This window comes from Pongo pygmaeus, chromosome 3 (genome assembly GCF_028885625.2).
Source record: "Pongo pygmaeus isolate AG05252 chromosome 3, NHGRI_mPonPyg2-v2.0_pri, whole genome shotgun sequence".
NCBI lineage: Eukaryota > Metazoa > Chordata > Mammalia > Primates > Hominidae > Pongo > Pongo pygmaeus.
The window spans coordinates 165,507,280-165,532,182 of NC_072376.2; positions in this window are offsets into that span (position 1 = coordinate 165,507,280).

Below are 24,903 nucleotides of genomic sequence, written 5' to 3' on the forward strand. Positions count from 1 at the left end.
GGTTTCAAACTCCTGACCTCAGGTGATCCACCCGCCTCGGTCTCCCAAAGTGCTGGGATTACAGGCGTAAGCCACCGTGCCCAGCCAACTGAGCATTTTTTTAAAGTGATAAAAGATATATACAAACACTAAAACTAAAAAGAGACAACAAAAAGTAGAGGAATTTTAGCTAAAAAAAAATCCCACTGTTTTGGAAAGGTATCCAATCTTATTTTACTACAAAGAAAGTGCTAAAAATATATTAAGTCCTACCTCCAATTCTGATATCAGCCACAATAGAAATGTCTCCTAAAATGCAATTTTTAAATAATGTTCTAAGGGAAAATAACACAAAGTTTCTTCCTCATGCAAATGAATTTTGCCCTCAAAAAGAGGAGACTGTGATACCAGAGCCTCATCTTCTTGAGGGCGGGCAACTTTGAGCCTACACAAATTTGGACATTTTCCAGAAGTTTTTGCTCCTAAAGTATATGCAGTTCCCATCAACAACTCAAACGGATTTTTTTTTAACTTGAAAGTTATCCCAATCTTTATCTGGAAGAGTAAACACATTAAAATAACAAGAACATTCGAGAGCAAAATAAAGTAGGGAGCTAGCTCTACCAGGCACTAAAACATATTATAAAGCAAGCTTGTCTAACCCATGGCCTGTGGGCTGCATGTGGCTCAGGATGGCTTTGAATGCAGCCCAGCACAAATTTGTAAACTTTCTTAAAACATTATGAGATTTTTCTTGCCATTTTTTTCTTTTAGCTCATCAGCTATTGTTAGTATATTTTATGTGTGGCCCAAGACAATTCTTCTTCCAATGTGGCCCAGGGAAGCCAAAAGATTGGACACCCCTGTATATAAAGCAATACCAATTAAAACTTGGTGGCACTGGTATATGAATTGAGTTGACAAAGCTCTCAGTGAGACATAATAACCTATACATGAATTCTAGTGTGTATAAAATACAGTTAAAAGTTGTATCACAAATCAATTGGGAAGAAAAGATCATCCCATAAATTGTAATGAGCTGAATAGCCAACAATTGGAAAAAAAATCAACTCATGCCTTCACTTCACACCATAAATAGAAACTAAATTTTAGAATATGTAAAGAGATGAAAAAGAAAAAAAAAAGCTTTAGATGAACCGAAAGAAAATATAATTAAATATTTTTCAAGCCTCTGAAAAAGTATGAATTTCCAAGTTTGGAAACAATAGAAGATATAAAAACTTGACAACATAAGAGCAACATAATTTTCAAAGGTAAAGTGAAAAGGCAACACCTGTGATCCCAGCACTTCGGGAAGCCCAGGCGGGAGGATTGCTTAAGGCCAGGAGTTTGAGACCAGCCTGGGCAACAAAGCGAAACCCTGCCTCTAAAAAATTAAAAAATAAATAAATAAATAAATAACAACAACAACAAAAATAAATAACAACAACAGCAAAAATAAATAAAAACAACAACAAAAATAAATAAAAAGGCAAACAGTAAACTAGAAAATACAGTCACTTATGGGAAGGGACTAAGAAATCTAAATGAATCAGATAAATAGATAAAAAATGATTAAGACTCTAACAGATGAGTGAGCAAAGGGCGTGTGCCCTAGTTTAAAAAAAAATTACCTGAAGCTGTGATTTTAAAAAGCAACAAATAAAACAAAGATGCATCATTTTTACCTATTAAATTGACAGAATTAAAAAGTGATGATAATAATATAGCAGGTATGGAGAAATTGATATATTGTGCGTTTCTAGTGGCATTTCACAGGTAAACAACATTTTAGAAAGCAATAAATTTGACAAAATATGTCAGTAAAGAAAAATAAATGGTATACCTTCAATTCAGGGGTTCCTTTTCTGGAAATGAAGGAAATAAAAGGTATGTAAAAAGCCACATGCTCTAGGATGGTCATTGAGTATTATTTATGACTATGAAACAATCAAATTATGAGCTGGGTGTGGTGGTTCGTGCCTGTAATCCCAGTCACTTGGGAGGCTGAGGAAGGAGAATCACTTGAACCCAGGAGGCAGAGGTTGCAGTGAGCCGAGATTGTGTCACTGCACTCCAGTCTGGGCAACAGAGTGAGACTCCTTCTAAAAAGAAAAAAAAATTATGTAACAATTGAGAATTAATTCAGTAAAGCATAAAACTAGACAAACGGTCATTTGGAACAACAACAACAAAATAATGAATGATTGAAACCAACATATCATAGAATATTATTCCATGAAAAAGAATTTAGTATGTACATTGAATGACCAAACAGTGTAGCTATTGTTTGGTAAGTCGGGGGGTTCCTCCACTGCACAGCATGCTTACCAATCTCCTTCTGATAACAACATCCCTTGTGTTGGAGAATTTATTTCCAATTTTGTGTAATCCTGGTGGGGATGTAGGTCATGGTGGCCTACCCTCATCTCTTCCAACAGGTGAGCTTATGGCCCAGGTTGACTAGTGACAGTACAATGCTGCCCTGTACATGGTAATTGGCCAAAGGAGGGATACATTGTCTGTGACTGACCAATTTGAGTCTTTTCCCAGAATTCTCCAAACTAAGGTAGACAGAAGCTCTCTCTTCCTTTTGGATGACCTCAGGCTATTGGTGGCTGTACCCCCTGCTCCAGAAGTGCTGGAGGAGAGGATGGAGGCAACATAGAAAAAGAAGCAGAATTAATGAAGAAAAAAGACAGATCTGAGGACATTCTCTGGACTTCTGGATATAGCCCTACCTAAAGCCCGTATATTTCCCACTTACATGAGCATTTCTGACACATGGTTTGACATGTTTAAGCAGATATGAGTTAGAATTCAGTCTTTAGTATTTGTGTACACACTCATGCAGAAACAATTTCTGTACACTATTTTTGGTGACCAGAGTACACTTAAAAATTTAGATCAGACGTGTCATTGCCATGTTTAAAAATCTTACAATAGCTTCACATTGCTCTTAGACCAAGAGATAATCTCCTTAATGTGTCCAGTGATGTCCCCTTCTCTCTCTCTCTCTCACTGTCTCTCTCTGTGTCACACACACGCGCACACACACACACACAGCCCTCTCCCTCCCTCTTTTCCTTCCTTGCTCCTCTGGCTCATTTGCTCTGTCTGTATTGGCCACCTTTCTGTTCCTCAAACAAAGCTTATTCCTATCCTGGGTCTCTGCACTTGCTGTCCCAAGTGTGAAAAATGCTGGCCCAAACCCTCATAAGTCTGATTCTTTCTTTTTTTTTTTTTTTGTGGAGATGGAGTCTTGCTCTGTCGCCTAGGCTAGAGTACAGTAATTCTCCTCCCTCAGCCTCCTGAGTAGCTGGGACTACAGGTGCATGCCACCACAACTGGCTAACTTTATTTTTTTAGATGAAGTATCACTCTTTCACCCAGGCTGGAGTGCAGTGACGTGATCTTGGCTCACTGCAACCTCCACCTCCCAGGTTCAAGCGATTCTTGTGCCTCAGCCTCCTGAGTAGCTGGACTACAGGCGCCCGCCACTACACACAGCTAATTTTTGTATTTTTATAGAGACGGGGTTTTGCCATGTTGGGCCAGGCTGGTCTCAAACTCCTGACCTCAGGTGATCCTCCTGCCTCAGCCTCCCAAAGTGCTGGGATTACAGGTGTGAGCCACTGCACCCCACAGATTCTTTCTTGTCCAGCAGGTCTCATCTCAAATGACCTCTCCTTGAGGCCTTCCCTGACTACTCACTCCACATTACCCTCCTTTATTTCCCCTTACTTATTTCTATCATAAATTATCTTACTTATTTGCTTGTTTATTATCTGCCTTCTGTTTTAGAATGAAGGAAACATTTAGGATAAAAACTCGTATGTACACGACGAATATAGCAAGGGAACAATAAGCATTTGAGAAAAGATTAAAAGAAAATACATATATTTATAACATTGGGGTGATGCAGATGGATTGTGTCTTAATTCCCTTCATCTTTTTTTTAATTATCCAAATTTCCTGTGATGTGTTTATACTGCTTGGTGATTAATTAAGACACAGATAGAAAAAAATCATATGCTTTTCAGAATCCACTAAACTTCCTGGCATTTTAGTAAAGAATTTCAGTCTTAATTTTCAGAAACTGTAGCAACAGGTTTTGCCAACAACCACCCTCACAAAAATCTCTTGGTTAAAAAAGAAGGGGGAAAAAACAGAATAAAGCAAAAAAGAACTGAAAAGGAACATTGGTGTGGTGGTTCATTAGAGTGCTCCTAATCACTAAGGATAACATTCGCATTGCATCATTTGTTAAAGCTCCCGAAGCACAAAATGTACTGTGGTGGGCTTCTATACATAAACATCAGCGCACATCAAGACCTATCAAAGATCAGCTACAACAATAAAAGTTCTTAGAATTATCTGGCCCAGGCCGGGCGCGGTGGCTCACGCCTGTAATCCCAGCACTTTGGGAGGCCGAGGCGGGAGGATCTTGAGGTCAGGAGATCGAGACCATCCTGGCTAACACGGTGAAACCCCGTCTCTACTAAAAACACAGAAAAAAAATTAGCCAGGCGTGGTGGCAGGGGCCTGTAGTCCCAGCTACTCCGGAGGCTGAGGCAGGAGAATGGCGTGAACCCGGGAGATGGAGTTTGCACTGAGCCGAGATCACGCCACTGCGCTCCAGCCTGAGCGATAGAGCGAGACTCTGTCTCAAAAAAAAAAAAAAAAAAAAAAAAAAAAGAGTTATCTGGCCCAATGCCACAGCCAAGTGCATGATGAACAGAGTCTGCAGCCCAGTAGTTAATTGAGAATAAAAGGCCTAGGGTCTATATGTTCTGCAATTTTTATAATTTCAGTGGTATTCACTTTTTTAATTTAACACTCCATGCTATGGTTTGAATGTTTGTGTGTCTCAAAAATTTGTGTTGAATCTGAATCCCCAATGTAGCAGTATTAAGCGGTGAGATCTTTGAAAAGTGATTAGGCCATGAGGGCTCTACCCTCACGGATGGAATTCATGCCCATATAGAAGGTCTTGTGGGAGTAAATTCATCTGTACTCATTCTTCTGCCATGTGAAGACACAGCGTTCATCCGCTCCTGAGGACACAGCAACAAGGCGCCATCTTGGAGGTGGAAAGCAAGCGCTTACCAGACACTGAATCTGTCAGCGCCTTGTTCTGGGACTTAGCCTCCAGAACTGTGAGAAATAAATTTCTACTATTTATACATTACCCAGTCTGTGGTACTTTGTTATAGCATCAAGAATGAACTAAGACACTCCATAAAAGTTTTCCCAGCCTAAGGTGCTCACATCTGTTTGTTCAACTCCATGGTGATCTTCTACTTCCTGGAAATCACATTTCTCTCTTTCCAGGCCCTCTCCTAACTCGATCATACACATGGACCTTGAGCCTCTCAGAGATCCCAAAATCACCCTCTCTGGTTTATTTGAGTTTCACATGTTTTTCAACTACCTAGTCTCACCTTGATGAATAACATCATTTACTTTTTCTATAAACAGTTCCTGAGTGCCTATGTATCATAGATTCTAGCCATTAACAAGGATGCCTCTTTTCTTAGAGCCTGTAGTTTACTAGAAGAACCAAGCAAAACCAAGTGAACAAACAAAATAAACACAAATTTTGGCAAGTTGTAGGAAGGAAACAAATAGGATTGCCTGTGAGGATGATTAGGAAAGGTCCTCTGAAAAGGTAAGCTGAGATCTAAAGCATGAGGAGGGACAGCCTGGGGCAGGAAAAAACCACAGCTTATTTGAAGGCTTATATAGCTGGAGTATCATAAGCAAGGAGCTAAGTGGCATGAAAAAAGATGAGTGTAGTTGGAAGATGCCAGATCAAGCATGGCCTTAAAGGTCCTGGTAAGGAGTTGGCTTTTATCTAAAGTGCAATTTGAAGCAATGGAAAAGCTTTAATCTTAAAAACAATATATATAATTTACTTTTAGTTTTGTTTTACCCTTTTCCTTTACTTATCAATTCTCAAAATAAATGAGTGGGTTCCTAAGGATCATTTCCATATAAACTTTATAATGAGTTTGTCAATATCCACAAAATAACTGGGTGGGATTTTGATTGGAATTTTACAGAATCTATAGATCAAGTTGGGAAAAGCTGACATCTTGACAATATTGCACATTCCTATCTATGAATATTGAATATTTCTATCTCTCCATTTAGTTGTATCTTTGATATCTTTTATCAGAGTTTTTTAGTTTTGCTTATCCTGCAACCTGGCTATAATCACTAACAAGTCCAACTTTGCAGTAATCACTAATGAGTTTCTTTTTTAATGATTCTTTGGGGTTTTCTACACAGACAGTCATTTGATATCCTTCAAAGTTTTTTTTTAGTACATCATTATTAACTCATGAATTTAAACATTTTGATCTGGTTCAATCTCTTATAATTATTGTTTTCATAATACTTAAATTATCCTTTATTGGGCCAGTGGGATTCTCTTTAAGTGGCCTCCTGAGTCCTTTTGACATGACCTCAGTAGCCTTGAATTGCTTCACTGCTAACTGGTATGACAAGATATTCCAGGCTAGTCTTTCACATTTATGCCCCAGACCTGCAGTCAGCTTATTCTCCAAGTTGCCCTAATTTCTTTTATTGGAAAATTGTATTTAGAAGTCACAATTCTGGATGTTATTTTAAAATAATCCTTGCTTTTTTGTGAAGAATGGGATAAAAGAGAGCTGAGTGGAATTGGAGAAACTGGTTAGGAGGCAGTGTGTGTTACCCCCAGTGAGAGACAATGGCAATCTGGACTGAGTTATTGTCAAAGGAATTGGAGTGAAATGGGCTGATTTGAAATATGTATTCGTGTCATGGCCAGTGAACTTGCTATTGGGTTAGATGTGGGGAAGTGAAAGAATAGAAAAACTTGAGGACAACTTTCAAGTTTTTGGGGGAAGACAGATGGAGCATATCGTTATCAGAATAATGACTCTTCTGGGATAGATGTGAAGTGGAATATTAAATCCCTATTTGAAAATCCTAGTGGCTTAATTTTATTTTAAATATATTGTACAAATACTGTTTCCAAAAATCCCACATACTTTGTAACTGTTTATATTACTTTGTCTACTCTTGCAGTCTTTGTTAACTAAATCTGCAATTTAGCAGTTGCAAGCAATATGTTCACGCAGTCTAATGGTCTGCATTTTTCCACGTAGACAATTTAAAATATTGCTTTAAAGAGTACTCAGTATACAATAAAAATATTCAACATACAATAATTTAATTATTTTGTGGTATTTGAGTTGCTTCCAATTTTTAATTATTATATCTTAGTTAAGACTCAGTTATAAGCAACAACATGTGATTTAAGTTACTTTAACTTGAAAAAGGTGATTTATTGTAAAGATAGAAGGGTATGCCATGGGGTCAAAGAATAGGAAAGCAGTTGGGCATCTGGAAGGAGACAGAAAGTTGTCGGCCTTTTCTTTGTTTCTTACTTGTTTCTCTCGGTAAATCTGTTTTGTTCTTTTTTCCTTTACCCTAATTACCTCTTTGTAGGGCAGTAGGGTTACCTCATAGCCTGAGATTATTTTAGCACCCTGACCACATGCAAAGACTAACCTGCAATTCTCTGTTCTAGTTCCACATTCCAGCTTGTGTTAGACTCATTTCTGGTTGAATTGTAGATCAGGAGGTGGGACTACCCGAGACAAACATGACTGCTAGGGACTCACCCTCTCTAATGGGAGTGGGAGGAGTTCTAGAGAAGAGAGGATGGCTAATGGGCTGGGCTGACCCCTAAAAGATGTCTCTATATTTTGAATAATGTTACTATAAACGAATTTGCAGAAGCTACTTTTTTTCTTTGTCCTTGGAGTACATTCATCGAGGTGGAATTACAGGGTCTCAGAATTGGAACAGTTTCATGACTTACTCCCTATGCCAGCTGGGCTGTGTTGATGACATGAGAGGAAATAAGGAAGTTAGGAAATACTGGTCTGGCAACTCTCAGAAAACTCTTCCTTATCTCCATGATTCACCTTTTAAATCACTGCCTCTTCCACTCTCAGTAAGTACTAGAATGAATATGTGCTCTTCAATTTTTTTTTTTTTTTTTTGGTTCCCTCAGTAATGTTTGTTGAACAGAGGAAATGAGAGGGCAATCCAATCCAATGCTCATGTAGTAGCATCACATCTTTAAGGGAATTATGAAGTCACAGATTAATTTCTTCTCACAAATAAATAACCCACACCCTCTCATTTTCTTATTGGTCCCATTTTTCAGTCCTTGTAAGCACTTTTCTGGTCTTTGCCGTCCTCTTTCTAATTTCTCCCCTCAGACTGAGGATCTGAAAACGTCCCCTTCAGAGTACAATACTAAGAAATACTCATCCGCATGAGCTATTAATTTCTCTGAGTAAATGATAACTTTCAAGAATATTGATCACCTAAGTACTTTATGTTTTTTTCACAAAAGTACATGGCTCTTTTTCAGTCAGGTCCAGAATTTTAATCTACCCTGGGATTCCCTAGCTCATGAATTTGGGAATTGGACAGGAGTCAGTACAAGATCACAGGAAGTGGGAGGAAGAGTAGAGAGAAGCAAGTCCAAGGATTTCCCAGGTCAATGCTGTCCAGGATGACATGGGTTGGAGACCCTGAAAGAGGCCATGTGAAGGCAGATAGGAAGTGAGAGGACAGCCAGTTGAAAAGATGGGAGGCATCCAACTAACCTAGAGGAAATGACAAAGTATGGCCTCTGAGCAGCATAACTAGCTACTGAAACTAAGGGTCCTGACTGGGCAAGGAGGCAAAAGTAGGCATGGAGTCCAGGTGTCCAAATGAGGCTCAAAGGGGTAAATAAACCTGGTCCAGCCAATGGACCAGACAGATAGCCAAAAAGATTTGATCCCATATATTGTGGGAAGTATTTGACAGTGTTTTCAATACATTACAGTGCCAAAAAATTGACCTTTTTCTTCACTCTATTGTAATGTCTCCACGTTGCTTTATTAAAATTGTGTAATTGACAATTCACCAAGAGCCTGACTCTTGGTTCAAAGTCTCATCCTTCTGTCTTGTTTTTAAATGCAAATGGAGAGGGCTGACACAGTCTGGCAGGCATGTTTTTGTCCACAGCAAGACAGAACTCGTCATGTACCATTGTCTGGGGCTGCAATGTCCTCTGGAGGGTCACACAGTCCTTAAAATTTGAGTATTTCCACAGTTATAACGGGGAATGAAGAAGTCCTTTCCTTATATCATTCATTGTTTCACACACCCCAACCTAATTTTAAGGGTACAGAGGGAATGGCAGCTGGTTTCTTAGTTTGCAGGAAAAAGTACTAAGAGCAAATAAGTAGTCGGGAAATTGTCTTGACATTTATGGAATGAACGAGGTATTACTGTGTAATAGAGAGGTTTATAACTGTTCTGGGAACACTATTCCAGTGTGTTAGAGATGGTTGGCCATTTATTTTAAAGAATTAAAAGAAGAGCAAAAGCCACCCTAGCAGTTTCAGGGGAATAGCTGTGGGCAAACATTAGAGAAGGGGGGAAGGGAAATGTATGAGGGCTATTAAGCAGCTGTCTGTTAAGAAACATTTAATTTAAAATAAGATAAACATCCATTGTGCTGTAAACAAACAAACAAACAAACATTTTTTGCAGCATTTTCATTCCGACCTCCTTACATTGGTGTTTTCAGACTTTATTAGAGTGTAGTATTGAAAAACAATGTGAAACTCAGATAGATTATGGTTTTATCCCATTTGTTAGTATTGAGGGAAGTATTTGGCATGTGTTTTCAATACATTATAATTTTAAAAAATTGCTTTTTTCTTCACTGTATTGCAAGTCCCTCCATGTTGCTCTATTTAAAATTGTACAGTTCATAATAGATTAGGAATTACTCTAATAAATATGGTCAAATTTCTCATTTGACACAGAATTGTGTGTGCTTCTGTCTTTGTTAGTGACTAGCCGCCTCTGGGTACTTAGTTCTTAATACATATTAAGTTATGTATTTGCTTTCATGTCCTTGGCTAGAAATTACATGACTGGCCATACTCTGAAATTTTGTACCATTATGGCTAATACACTTTTTGTAATAATAAATCAAAATAGATTTATTGTCAAATGCTTTCTTCAATTCAAAGTAGAGAGAAAGGAATCCCAGGATCTTGAAAGCACTAGGGAAATGTGACTCTGTAATGGAATTGTGTCTAATGAAATCTCCAGGACAAACTGAGGAATGTTCTTCTTACCATAAACTCCAGAATTCGAAGAATTCTTTCAAAAGAGGAATATCTCAAATGAGATGTTATTAGCAATTTTAACAATTATTTCAATTATCCCGGGTTATGCATGATAACTTGAATCTATTAAAAGGAATGAATTGGGCTCTGAATTAACTAGATGGGACTATAATTTTTCAAAGCAGTGAACTCCAACTTGTATTTAGTAGGATTTTTTTTTTACTATGTTTCTGACCTACTTTCAGACATGGACTTGCAAACTCCAGGTCCCCAGGAGAGTAGGAAGAAAAGTTACTCACTTATATTCTGCAATTTATTACCCTAATTTATGGTCCTTCAAGTCTGGGCAGGGGATGGGCTGTTGTTTTATAGAAGAACCTTTTTGTCCTTTGTTGGGGACATTTCCAGCAATTTAACAATTGACTCTAATAGAATCTTATGAATAAAACTAATGAAAACATGAAGAAATGAACTCTAGAGACCAAACATACAGTAGCTTATTGTTCACTCTCTGGAGAATAGAAATACCTTCTCTAACAAGGTACAATGGTGCAAACAGGAACTAACACTCGGGTTTCAATGCACAAGGCACTCAGGGTCAGGAGACGGCCAATACTGCTGACCTTAGTCAGGTCAGCATGAACAAACTCAAGAAACTGGATAAGCAAACAAGTAAATGTGCTTTAGCTTTTAGATGTGTTCATATGATTATAAAAATTATTTTAGGAGAGAACAAATGATCAAATCTAGTTCTTTGTCCTTTGACCCATCTCAATGCTTTTTTGTTTTTTTTTAATTTATTTTTTGTTTTTTTTTAGGGGCCTATGTATATAATAAGCAGTGCTTTCTTCTCTTTCTCTAAGGCCAGTCCTTATTTTGATTACTCTCTTGGATCTTAGGGAGTATATGGATAATATGAAAAGGAAGGATTAGTACAACTGAAATACCTAGATGGTTTTTAATTACCAAATTCATCAATACATCAAGCCTTTTACTGGAGTTGCAAACATAGACTCCACCAGGGCTAATTACTTCACTTGCCTGGGTCTCAGTGTCCTCATTTACACGATGAGGGGTATATGTGATCAGTGCTATCCAAGTCTGTTACCCATGCCACTGGTAGTATAGAAGATGACTGTAGGCGATAATGGACAATTGCTTTAAGTTATGTATTTATTTTACTACTATTAAACCTGTGACATTTCCAGTTTGTTTTGTTTGGTTTTTTGAGCCAGAATCTTGCTCTGTCTCCCAGACTGGAGTGCAGTGGCCCAATCTCGGCTCACTGCAACCTCCACCTTCTGAGTGATTCTCCAGCCTCAGCCTCCCAAGTAGCTAGGATTACAGGAGCCCACCGGCTAATTGTTGTATGTATATATGTTTCTTTTTTTGAGATGAAGTTTCGCTCTTGTTGCCCAGGCTGGAATGCAATGGCGCGATCTCCACTCACCGCAACCTCCACCTCCCAGGTTCAAGCAATTCTCCTGCCTCAGCCACCCGAGTAGCTGGGATTACAGGCATACGCCACCACGCCCGGCTAATTTTGTATTTCTAGTAGACATGGGGTTTCACTATGTTGGCCAGGCTGGTCTCGAACTCCCAACCTCAGGTGATCCACCTGCCTCGGCCTCCCAAAGTGCTGGGATTACAGGCATGCACCACTGTGCCCGGCTCGACACTTCTGAATATTACTGTTTAGTAGTAAAGTGGGTATTTAGTTTTTAAGGGAAAATTTTAAATAAATGATACAAGGATGACAAAAAGTGACACATTATTTTCTAATGAGTGATATTTGGGAGACACTAGACAAGCTAATCCCTAAAGTATATTTTAGCTTTAAGTCTAAACTGTCTATAATTTTTAAAACCTTTCTTCCAAACTTTACTCAATTAATCTCACTAGAGAAGCCATAATTAAATAAAATAGATGAATGTTAAACAGTAGAAGTAGAAAGAAAGAAAAGCCAAGTGCTTGGAAAATTCTTAGACTTGAAAATCACTCAAGAATTAAAACTGGGCCAGGCATGGCAGCTCACACCTGTAATCCCAGCACTTTGGGAGGCCAAGCTGGGCGGATCACCTGAGGTCAGGAGTTTGAGCCCAACCTGGGCAACGTAGTGAAATACCGTCTCTACTAAAAATACAAAAATTAGCCAGGCATGGTGGCGTGTGCCTGTAGTCCCAGCTACTCAGGAGGCTGAGGTGGGAGAATCGCTTGAGCCCGGGAGGCGGAGGTTGCAGTGAGCCAAGATCGCACCACTGCACTCTAGCCTGGGCAACAGAGCAATATTCCGTCTCAAAAAAAAAAAAAAAAAGAAAAAGAATTAAAACTGAATACCTTTTTCCTTACATAGGATTTTCATGCAATTGTCTAAGCAACTTCATGGAACACTTTCATAAAAGCCTTTAAAAAAATCCCCATCTTAAATTATAAATTCTGTAAATGTGTCCCAAATGTTTATATTATGATCATCACTGGTGTTCTAAAAGAGTTGTAAAGTCCATTGTGGTTACCCTTTAGCTGCTTGTTGGAATGGTGGCACTTATAAGACAGGTAATAATACACATACTAATTTTGTTTCTTGAGTGCCCAGCAGTAGCCTTGCACTTCATAAACTTTACCTCATGTAATCCTTACAACAACCCTACAGACGTATTAGTTCCCCAATTTGCAGGTTAAGAAACTTTAGTTCTTTGAGTTTCCTAACTTGCTATTACTCAAGGGTTCACAGCTAGACTGTGGTGAGCATTTAAAAAAACACTACGGAGGTCTGTCTCATTTCTAAGCACATGCTTTTTCTACAACATAAAAGTTTTACGTAAGAGTTTTAAAGAAACATCCCTCTCTCTCTCTACATAGGAAATAAAGAGCCCTTTGGACTTGACCAAGAAAAGCTTTTGGAGGAACTCAAATTCTTGAAGAGTCAGTCAGAGACTTAGGCTGGAGAAGTAACTACAGGGTGGGTCATTTCAAAGAAATAAGTGGCTGCCCTAGATATCTGTCATCTCATCTTAACAGCTGATGCCAGCTCCCAGGGTCTCTGGATTGAGGCTCTTCCTCGCCTCTGCAGATCATCACCCCTGCCAGGGCAAAAGCTGGCTTCTTTCCTTCCTGCAGTGGCTTTTTCCTCCCCCACAACTTATCTGTTCATATACCTAGCTAGGAGCCTGCCCTCTCACTGCCCTCTCCACCAACTGTTAACTTTCAATAGATAGTGATCTAGCTATTTGTCAAGGTAAAACATCACCCCCAACCTTCCCTCCCCTTCTATCATCAAGGAGTCCCCTTTAGGATGCTCTTAAGAACTCAGAGGAAAACCAGCTATTCATTCCTTATCTTTGATAAATCTCTATGTCATCCCAAAACACTGTGGGAGATCTGAAGTTAGAAATTATTTCTGAAAATAAAATGACCGACCCTCCGATCCTTGCAAGAAAAGAAGTTTTTACATACACTACGTGTTTTTTTGGTTGTTGTTTTTTGTCTGTTTGTTTGTTTTTTTAAATAACTAGACCAAAAGAAGTATCTTATCAAGTGAGGAAATAAAAGTGAAAACATCTCTGGTATTTGGAAAGCAGTTGTAATCATCAGGATGCTAAGGTGAGAAGGAAGCTACCTGTAAGCATACCTTGTTTAAAACACAATGGTTTCAGTTACAGACAGCTGACAGGTGCTGAGAGCAGTTGCTCAAGGGCAAAGAGCCCAGCAAAGAAAATATGGATACAAACCCTTGGCTTAATCTCACTATCAATTATCTCTTAGCTCACTATCCATTAGCTCCTTTCTCACTCATAGGTGAAGCCCTGAAGGAGGCTGCATCCATAAGGTGCCTCTTCAAGGGCCCCCCCAACCCAATATATGGATTGACATTTTTATAGCTCAAAAATGGCCGAATATCAGGAATACCAATCTGTACCTTTCCTCCCCATGATAGGAGGCGGGATGTGCACTTTTGTATTTTACTAGGTCTCTGCCTCCATCGCTTTGCCTCATCCACACTGCACACTGCATGTCTGCATGTGGATTGTCCCTTTGCAGTGCCAACCCCCACATCCAGACATCATCTTAGCTCAGATTGACCCCTGAGCTTCAGCCTGTGCAGATACTCCGCTCTTTGGCCCCTGTCCTTGTGCAATCTGCTTGGGAGAGAGTTTTAACTTTAGAAGGATCCTATCCAGATAAAAGTAGGGACAGGATGTTCTTTAGGGAATTCCCAGCACTGAACAGGGCCCAGAGGGTCACTTAGTGTACATATACACACCAAAGCGCAGATGCCCTCACCCCTGTTACATACTGCACACTGACATTTTCTTTTCTTTTCTTTTTGGAGACAGAGTCTGTCTCTGTCGCCCAGGCTGGAGTGCAGTCGTGCAATCTCTCACTGCAACCTCTGCCTCCCAGGCTCAAACGATTTTCCTGCCTCAGCCTCCTAAGTAGCTGAGATTACAGGCATGTGCCACCACACCAGGCTAATTTTTATATTTTTAGTAGAGACAAATTTTCATCATGTTGGCCAGGCTGATCTCAAACTCCTGATCTCAGATGATCTGCCTGCCTCAGCCTCCCAAAGTGCTGGGATTACAGGTGTGAGCCACCATGCCTGGCCACACTGACATTTTCTAGTTTATTTTTTTCTATTTTATTTTACTTTTTAAATGCATGTGGGTACTCACTAAATTTATGTCATGATCTGTGGATGGGCCATGACCTACAGCTTGAAAATTACTGCTCCATGGGGAAAATGTAGGAGAAGGCCTTCGGGATAAATTATTTGTACAAATGAAAACTTATTAAAGTGAGCTGCTTTATTAAAGTGAGCTCGCTTTCCTTCATGCCATGACCTGGTCCTCTGGTCTTATCTCACTCCTTTTGTCAGGACCATGACCCAGCGTTCTGTGATGGAGGGGGCTGGATGGTGGCTTTCCGACCTTATCCTTGCCATCCTTCGGCCTCTGCTCCCCGGCTTTACTCCAGGCTTTCTTGCCCCGTGGAAATGTATGTGTGCTGTGATATGAAATTGTAGCTTCAGAGACTCAACAGTTTGCCATTTTAATGAGCCCATGTTTTAATCCAATTTTGAACATTCAAGATGTATTTGGCACAGTTTATCTTAACCAATAACACCACACACAACAAGTGGACCCAAATACTAACATCATATCAATTATGAAAAAGATTGAGATTGAGAAATGGCAAAATTACACTTCCCTAGTATGATATTTTTCAATGTCTATTCTATTCTCTGAGATTAAAACCAAGTCAGAATTTGTCTTCATAGCTTTTATTATAGATTGTGTTTTTTATTTGTGGTATTTGATTAGTCACAGTGTCCTCTGCTAGAGGAGTTCAATGAGAACAGAGATTAGTTCATTCACTCCCCAGCAACTAGTACACTGCTTGGTACACAGTAGTTTTCAATAATTATTTGTGGAATGAATAAAGAATTCCCTTTAAGAAGACATCTGTAAGCTATTTTTTTCCCCCACAAAGGCTTTAAACTTTCATGCCTTATAAGCTAGAATAATGAATGTGGATTTGACATTGTATCTAAAAATGCACATAGGGGCCTACAAGTTTGGGTTATCTTTAGAATCCCAATTGGACCCAAGCTTCAATTGTCACTTTCTAATTATGATAGCTGCCATCTATTGCAAACCTCACAATAACTCCAGGAAGTGGGTCCTATTATTATCCTCCATTTCTCAGAAGAGGAAATTGAGGCCCAGAAAGGTTTAATCTCTCTCTCTTAAGGCAATGCCATTTTGACTTTATACTGCCCTTTTTGAAACATCTTGTTATCCTAAAAACAAAAACAAACAAACAAAAAAACACATTTTTTTATCCCTATTCTTCTGAGAATCTTTTGTGCAAAGGGAGCATTAAGAAATGGCATGGAGAGGAATGACTTTAAAATCAAGTTATTCTGGCCAGGCGCGGTGGCTCACGCCTGTAATCCCAGCACTTTGGGAGGCTGAGGTGGGCGGATCACTTGAAGTCTGGAATTTGAGACCAGCCTGGCCAACATGGTGAAACCCTGTCTCTACTAAAAATGCAAAAATTAGCCGGGTGTGGTGATGCATGCCTGTAGTCCCAGCACTCGTGAGGCTGAGGCAGGAGAATCACTTGTACCTGGGAGGTTGAGGTTGCAGTGAGCTGAGATCACACCACTGCACTCCAGCCTGGGTGACAGAGTGAGGCTCCATCTAAAAAAAAAAAAATAGATCAGATATTAAGACAGACCTTTAAGGACCAGGCTAAAGCTGCCCTTGCCAATACCTAGATATCAGTGAAGGTCGGCTGTTGGTTCTTCCACTTTCCTTCCACTCCTTCTCTTCCCTTGTCCAACCCCACCTCTGACCTTAGGAACTACACTGACATTCTATCTGCTTGTTCACAATGGAAAGGTGCCAACAACTAATGAAGAATTAGCTGATAGCATTAAAGCAACGGTCCCCTTAATTTCCTCTCCCAGCTAGCACAACTAGGGCTTGGACAGCTGCTAAGGATGCCATGGTGGTCCAGCCAGCAGGAGGAGCAAACCCATGGAATCATGTTTAGGTGTAAAAATCAAAGAGGGAAATTACGCAGATAGCGATTGATCCTTTGGTGGCCAACTCTGATCTTCTATGAAGAAGCAGTTAGGAAACGGGGTGAGAAATAGATTTTAGGGCTACTGAAATTGATTGTTTTGCAATACTAAGGAATGGCGGGAAAAGGACTATACAACATAATGAGGGAGACCTGTTACTGGTCTTCCCACACTGACTCACTCTGACCCAGGGTCATTTCTTATCTATCTGGTCTGATGATTTCACATAGGCAAAAATATATATATACATATGTTAAGCAGAAACTACAAAAACCCAAGTTCCTTTTTTTCCATGTCATGTAAAATAAATTTTTCTTTGCATTCTTTTTCGAAAAAGATAATACAGTGGCAATATAAACATCATTTTTTTAAAAAAAACATGTAAATATTGTAACTAACAAAATTTCTTCATTTTTGCTTGTTACCTCCCACATGCATGGTTCAAATATAGTTTTATTTATAGTGTACATACATTTTGTGCAGAAATATTTAACAGTAAATAAATCCACCCACTTGAACAAAAATCTGTACTTCTGTTCATTAAAGTTTACTATATACATTGCCAGATCCTTTAATTTACAAATTCTCCATAAGTTCATTTATTCTTATTCTTTCCAGGAATGAAGGCTCCTACAGGACATTAGACATTTTGCCTAACTTTCAGACTTGTGCTGTCAGGGGGATTTTACTTGTAAACTAAACTTTAAACACAATTGAACCAAACAGAGCATTTACAACCACAGTGAATTCACAACAGCAAAGATATGGAATCAAGCTAAATGCCCATCAAGGGTGGAGTAGATAAAGAAAATTTGGTACATATACACCATGGAATACTACGCAGCCAGAAAAGAGAACAAGATCATGTCCTTTGCAGCAACATGGATGGAGCTGGAGATCATTAACCTAAGAGAATTAATGCAGGAAGAGAAAACCAAATACTACATGTTCTCACCTGTAAGTGGGAGTTAAACACTGAGCGCACATGGACACAAAGAAAGGAATAATAGACACTGGAATCTACTTGAGGATGGAGGGTGGGAGGAGGGTGAGGATCAAAAAACTACCTATTGGGTGCTATGCTTATGACCTGGGAGATGAAAAAATCTGTACACCAAACCCCTGTGACACCAAAGTTACCTATATAACAAACCTGTACATGTACCCCTGAACCTAAACAAAAGTTGGAAAGAACAAACAAACAAACATAATAAATAAAACCACAGTGCCTTTCGGGTTCTCCCTGGCTTTCATATGGCATCAGCTTTGACCACTCCATTACAGTTTCTCCTCTTTCAATGAGAGACCATCCCTCTCCACCTTCTCCAGACACTCTCCTGCCTGCTTTCCTGACCTCACATTCCCCTCGCGCCCTTCCTGCTTCTTCAGCCATTCCTTCTCAGGCTCTTTTCCGGCTTCTCCTCCGCAACAGTCTTTAAACGTTGGGATTTTCCAGGCTCCAATCCAGGGCCCTCGTTTCTTCTCTCACAATATCCTCTCCCTAGGGCAGTTCATCTCTTCTCATTTTAATTACTTCCCCACCCTCCTCTCTAGGCTCATATACCCCACATATTCACACTACCCCTACTTATCAAACTGCCTACCTGCCATTTCCCTTGTTTTACTGAAGGTGGAAGATGCTGGTGGAAATAATCACAGAAGCATCATAGAGCAAGGCCATCTTTAAGAATTCAGAACTTTCCTCTGCCAGTGTTTATGGGAAGAGATAATGTCAATAACTGCGTTAAACAAGGCTGCTCTTGTTGAATTATCAGCAAAAATAAAGAAGTCATTTGATCTGACAAAATGAATGACAAAAGGGGTTTATCATCATGAAATGGGTTCTGATAAAATGTTCAAACATCTGGGATTCTCTCAGGGTTGGATATCCCTTCCTGGTTTATGAAAAATGCATTTTTAGAAAATACTTGGCTTGAATTCCTTCCATTTTGTTAATTTGGTAGGCAGTTCAAAATTTCAAATAGTGTGAATTAACCAGTCTATTCAAATGTTTCAGAAGGGAAGGAGTGTGCAGTGAGTGACATTATAGAACTAGAAAGCAAGATAATTTTATAATATTCCTTTAGATATTTATCACTTTATTTAACTATACAAAACGTATGCAAATTCTTTATTATCTACCTTAATGGCAAAAGATGGACAGAGTTTTTTTGTTTGTTTGTTTGTTTGTTTTTTGAGCCAAAATCTCACTCTGTCACCCAGGCTTGAGTTCAGTGGCACAATCTCAGCTCACTGCAACTTCCGCCTCTCAGGTTCCAGCAATTCTTCTGCCTCAGCCTCCTGAGTAGCTGGGATTACAGGTGTGTGCCACCATGCCCGGCTAATCTTTGCATTTGTAGTAGAGATGGGATTCTGCCATGTTGGCCAGGCTGGTCTTGAACTCCTGGCCTCAGGTGATCCACCCACCTGGGCCTCCCAAAGTGCTGGAATTACAGGCGTGAGCCACTGTGCCTGGCCTAGAAATACGTATTGATTTAATTAATTACATGTGTATCTTTGGCTGCAGCATTATGTATAAGGATTCTCTAGAGGGACAGAATTAATAGAATAGATGTATATATGAAGGGGAGTTTATTAAAGAGTATTGACTGACACGATCACAAGGTGAAGTCCCACAATAGACCATCTGCAAATTGAGGAGTAAGGAAGCCAGTCTGAATCCCAAAACCTCACTGTAGGGATACCAACAGTGCAGGCTTCAGTCTGTGGCCGAAGGCCCAAGAGCCCCGGCAAACCACTGGTGTAAGTCCAAGAGTCCAAAAGCTGAAGAACTTGGAGTCTGATGTTCGAGGGCAGGAAGCACCCAGCACAGAAGAAAGATGAAAGCCGGAAGACTCAGCAAGTCAACCTCTCCCACCTTCTTCTGCCCGCTTTATTCTAGCTGTGCTGGCAGCTAATTGGATGGTGCCCACCCACATTGAGGGTGGGTCTGCCTCTCCCAGTTTACTGACTCAAATGTTAATCTCCTTTGGCAACACCCTCACAGACATAACGAGGAACAATACTTTGCATCCTCAATCCGATCAAGTTGACACTTAGTATTAACCATCACACATTGTATCAGCATGTTTCAATTGATCAAAAAGGAAATAGCTCAAATATATAATCAGGTCTAAGAAGAGCTGGGCTGAGTGACCAAGCAGGCCCTCCCAGAGGCCCTCAGTTTTTCTTTTAAATGGAATAATCCCCACAGCAGAAGTGGCATTTTTGCCTGAGTGTGTGGGGTGGTGGGGAGACAGGGACTTGTTAAGATGCAAAGTTACCAACCCAAGGGAGCAAATACGCCCATATTAAAAACAGAAAGAGAGGAGAGCCAACACCTAGAAGGGTTGAATAGCAAAACCAGGGTGTTTATATCAGCCATGACTTCCGGGCAAAATAGGAGATTTTTTTTAAGATTGTACTAAAACTAGATGTTATAAACATCCTCTCTACTTCTGTGAGAGTTTGTGGGGACAGCTCAACACAGAGCAAAGGATCAACTGAGAGAGAGAGAAAGAATTTCCTGGGTAACAGGTGGCTGCTGCAGGCACTTGCTGCATGTGTATTGACAGAGGGAACACTTGCCTTCTGCTCCACACTCATACATATCTGGCTTACAACAGAAACACAGTTGACAAAGGTTCTGTTCTTAAAGGGAGTGCTTTGGACAACTGCAGATGGGGAAAGAAAATTAATGAAGAGCCTTCATGCAAGGAAATGACCATTTTGATGGTGACAGGCATGGATGAAGAACAGCATGGAGCCTGGAAGAGGATTCTGAATGAAAAATATCTAGGGAAAGTAGATCCTGAGAGCCCAGCACAGACACAGCGACCCCTGTGAAATCTGGCTAAGAATCAAATTAAATCCTTAGTGAGGAGAGATTAAAGGTTAACACCAGAACTGGTCTATACATTTTTATATGTTTAGTAGATATACATTTTGATTGGGTTAACTATTTGCTTAACTCTATATTGTTAGTTGTCAGAGTATGGATTCAATCAGTCTAAACTTATTTTTGAGGTGTATGTAAAGCTCTGAGTTAAAAAAAATTTAGAGGCTTTGTTAAAGAAAGAAAGCTGTCCTTCATGAACCCCACTGCCAACTGCAATCCAGACTCCAGAGTGGACAGACCACCCTGGAGAGTGGTAAAACCAGGTAAGCAGCACCTCTTCGGGAACAGGGATGTAAGGAGGTTTATTCCTGCCTGCTCATACTTGTTTTACTTCATACTTATAAGAATTGAGGTTAATGAACGTGACAGCTTCTGATTGTACAGTGAGAGGCTGAAGAAATAAGGAAAAGGACTAATAGAAGGTTCTTACTTTACCATCTGCCATAGTTTGGATGTTTGTCCTCTCTGGATCTCACATTGAAATGTGATCCCCAGTGCTGAAGGTGGGCCTAGAGGGAGGTTTTTGGAGGATGGGGGAGGATCCCTCATGAATGTCTTGGTGTCCTCCTCACAGTAATAAGTGAGTTCCTGCAAGATCTGATTGTTAAAGAGTCTGGGGTCCCTCCTACTTCTTGCCTCCTTTTGCCATGTGACATTGTTAAAGAGTCTGGGGTCCCTCCTACTTTTTGCCTCCTTTTGCCATGTGACATTGTTAAAGAGTCTGGGGTCTCTCCTACTTTTTGCCTCCTTTTGCCGTGTGACATTGTTAGAGTCTGGGGTCCCTCCTACTTCTTACCTCCTTTTGCCGTGTGACATTGTTAAAGAGTCTAGGGTCCCTCCTACTTTTTGCCTCCTTTTGCCATGTGACATTGTTAAAGAGTCTGGGGTCTCTCCTACTTTTTGCTTCCTTTTGCCATGTGACATTGTTAGAGTCTGGGGTCCCTCCTACTTCTTACCTCCTTTTGCCGTGTGACACACCTGCTCCCCCTTCACCTTCCACCATGAGTGGAAGCTTCCTGAAGCCCTCACGAGAAGCAATGCTGGTGCCATGCTTGTACAGACTGCTGAACTGTAGCCAAATAAAAGTCTTTTCTTTACAAATTACCCAGCCTCAGGTATACGTTTAAGCAATGCAAAATGGACTAACACAGAACATTTGTACTGAGGAACGGGGTGTTGCTGTAAAGACATATGAAGATGTGGAAGCAGCTTTGAAACTGGGTAATGGGCAGAGGTTGGAAAATTTTTGAGGGCTCAGAAGAAGACAGGAAAGTTTGAAACTTCTTAGAGAGTAGTTAAATGATTGTGACTAAAATACTGATAGAAACATGGACAGTGAAAGCCAGGCTGAGCAGGTCTCAGACGGAAATGAGGAAGTTATTGGGAAATGGAGCAAAGGTCACCCTTGTTACACCCTAGCAAAGAACTTGGCTGCATTGTGCCTATGTTCTAGGGCTCTGTGGAAGGTTGAACTTGAGAGTGATGACCTAGGGTATCTGGTGCAGGAAATTTCTCAGCAGCAGAACATTCAAGATGCTGAGCGGCTGCTTCTAACAACCTACCATCAGATATGGGAACAAAGAAATGACTTAAAGCTGGAATTTATATTTAAAAGGGAAACAGAGCATAATGTTTGGAAAAATCACAACCTGGCCATATAGTGGAGAAGGAAAAAGCATTTCAGGACAGAAATACAAGTAGGCTAAGGAGAAACCACTTGCTAGAGAGATTTGCATGATTAAAAGGGAGTCAAGTGCTTATAGCCAAGAGGCCTAGAAGGCATTTCGGAAATCTCTGAGGTAGTCCCTCCCATCACAGACCTGGAGGCCTAGGAGGAAAGAATGGCTCCAGGGGCCAGGCCCATGGCCCCTTGCCCTGTGCAACCTTGGGACACTGCTCCCCGCATCCCCACTGGGGCTCAAAGGATCCCAGGCACAGCTTGGGCTGTTACTTTGAAGAGTGCAAGTCACTGTAAGCCTTGGCAACTTCCATGCAGTGTTAAGCCAGCAGGTGCACAGAACGTAACAGTGAAGGAGGCTTGGCAGTCTCCACCTAGATTTCAGAGGATGTATGGGAAAGCCTGAGTGCCCAAGCAGAAGCCTGCCATAGGGGCAGAGCCTCACAGAGAGACTCTACTTCCTCTTGCTCCTTTTTGCCATGTGATGCACCTGCTCCCCCTTTGCCTTCCGCCATGAGAGGACACTTCCTGAGGCTCTTGCCACAAGCAATACTGGCTCCATGCTTTTACAGCCTGCAGAACTGTGAGCCAAATACTTTTTTCTTTATCAATTGCCCAGCCTCAGGTATTCCTTTATGGCAATGCAAAACACACTAACGCGTCATCTTTTTGACTTTTGTCTTTCACCTTTTCAAAGTATAGATGGTCCTCAATTTACAGTGGTTTGACTCACGATATTCTGGCTTTATGATGGTGTGAAAGGGAAATGTGTTTAGTAGAAACCATACTTTTATTTTTTTTTCTAGTTTACACTGGTAAGAAAGATACAGACTTTGTGTTAGATTATTTTGCCCAACTGCAGACTAATGTAAGTGTTCTGAGTCCATTTAAGGTAGGTTAGACTAAGCTATGTTGTTCAGTAGGTTACGTGTATTAAATGCATGACAATGCATATCCTGTCAACAGACTTAGGATATTTTCAATTTAGGATGGGTTTATCAGGATATAACCCCATCATACGTAAATCAAGGAACACCTGTATGTGTCCCTAAAAGCCAGGCTGCAATCTCCCAAGACCACTGGCAGCCCTTGCTGGGGATGGTGTGCAATGCGTTATCACCTTCACTCCAAGGCAGTGATGACTGAGCTGAAATTTAGAAAAACAGATTTGAGTTCATGATCTGTATTAGCAACTAGCTGGAATGACCCTGTTCAAGTCTTCCGATTTTTTCCATGTCATTTCATAATCTAGTTCTGCTGACAGCACTCTCCCCTCATCAGACCCAGGGCCCTCTCTAGCTTGGCTCTGCCTACTCCCACTCTATTTAACTCTGCCTGGAGAAGCTCTCCATGGGTGGGACCCATAAACTTACCTGGGCTGGGGCCTCTTTCCAAGAAAGCCTCTGTCAGCTTGCAAAGGATCTAAGACATTTCTCTACTTCCATCCCCTCTCCCAATCCCCCTTACTTATCTATCATTCCAATGCCTTCCAGGCCAAGTCAAATCCTGATTTCCCCAAGAAACATCCCCAGAGTCTCTCAGAATCTTTCCTCTGTCCTCCAGGGTGATTTATGTCCATGTCTCTTTCTCCTGCTCCTGCTTGATTATGGATTCCTCAAAGGAGGGGTCAAATCTCCTTTGCCACAGACCCTAGCATTTTGCTTTGTTGAATCTGTTGGACAAAATAATTGCTTTGAACAAAATAATTCTCACTAAGTTTTTATTAAATAAATGTCATTGGGATATGTGTAGAAAATTTCTGTTAGGTTATTGAATACACACACAACCTATTCTAAGTGTTTTTTAAATGCCTTTATTGAGATATAATTTACGTACCAAAGAATTCACTATGTAAAGTGTACAATTCAATGTTTTTAGTATATTCACAGGGTTGTGCAACCATTACCACAATCCAATTTTAGAATCTCTTTGTCTCTCCAAAAAGAAACCCTGTACCCATTAGTAGTCACTCTCCATTTCCACCTATCACCCAGCCCCTGACAACCAGTCATCTACTTTCTGTCTCTATAGATTTGCCTATACTGGACATATAAATAGAATCATACAAGATGTGGTCTTTTATGATCTGAGTTTTATGCTATTGAAACATTCAGAAATTTTTCTTTTTGAAAGTTTGGCTCCTTTAAATAAACCTCTGGCAAAATCCATTCCAGAAGGGAGAAATCATTAATCAGGCAGGAGGAACACTGAATGACCTTTTAAAGGGTATTTGTATTTTAGCAGAGAATAACAACAACATCTCACAAATAAATGATTCTTATTTAATAGGAAGACACTTTAGGCAAATGTGAAATACATCATGGGAGCAGTTGTCCCCTCCTAAGGCTGACCCTTGCTTCTGGCATCTTCTGCTCCTCCCAATCCTCCAGCATACCCTGCTTGGAGAAATTGTCAAGCTCTTGGAAAAGGCCAAAGTTCACTATGTACCTTCTCGCTAATAGGATGAGGCCGAGTTTTTTAAAAAAATAACTCTTGAAAAGTTTCCTGAGAGGTAAATCTATCCTCTTTAAGAACAACTATAAATCTTTATCACCAATTT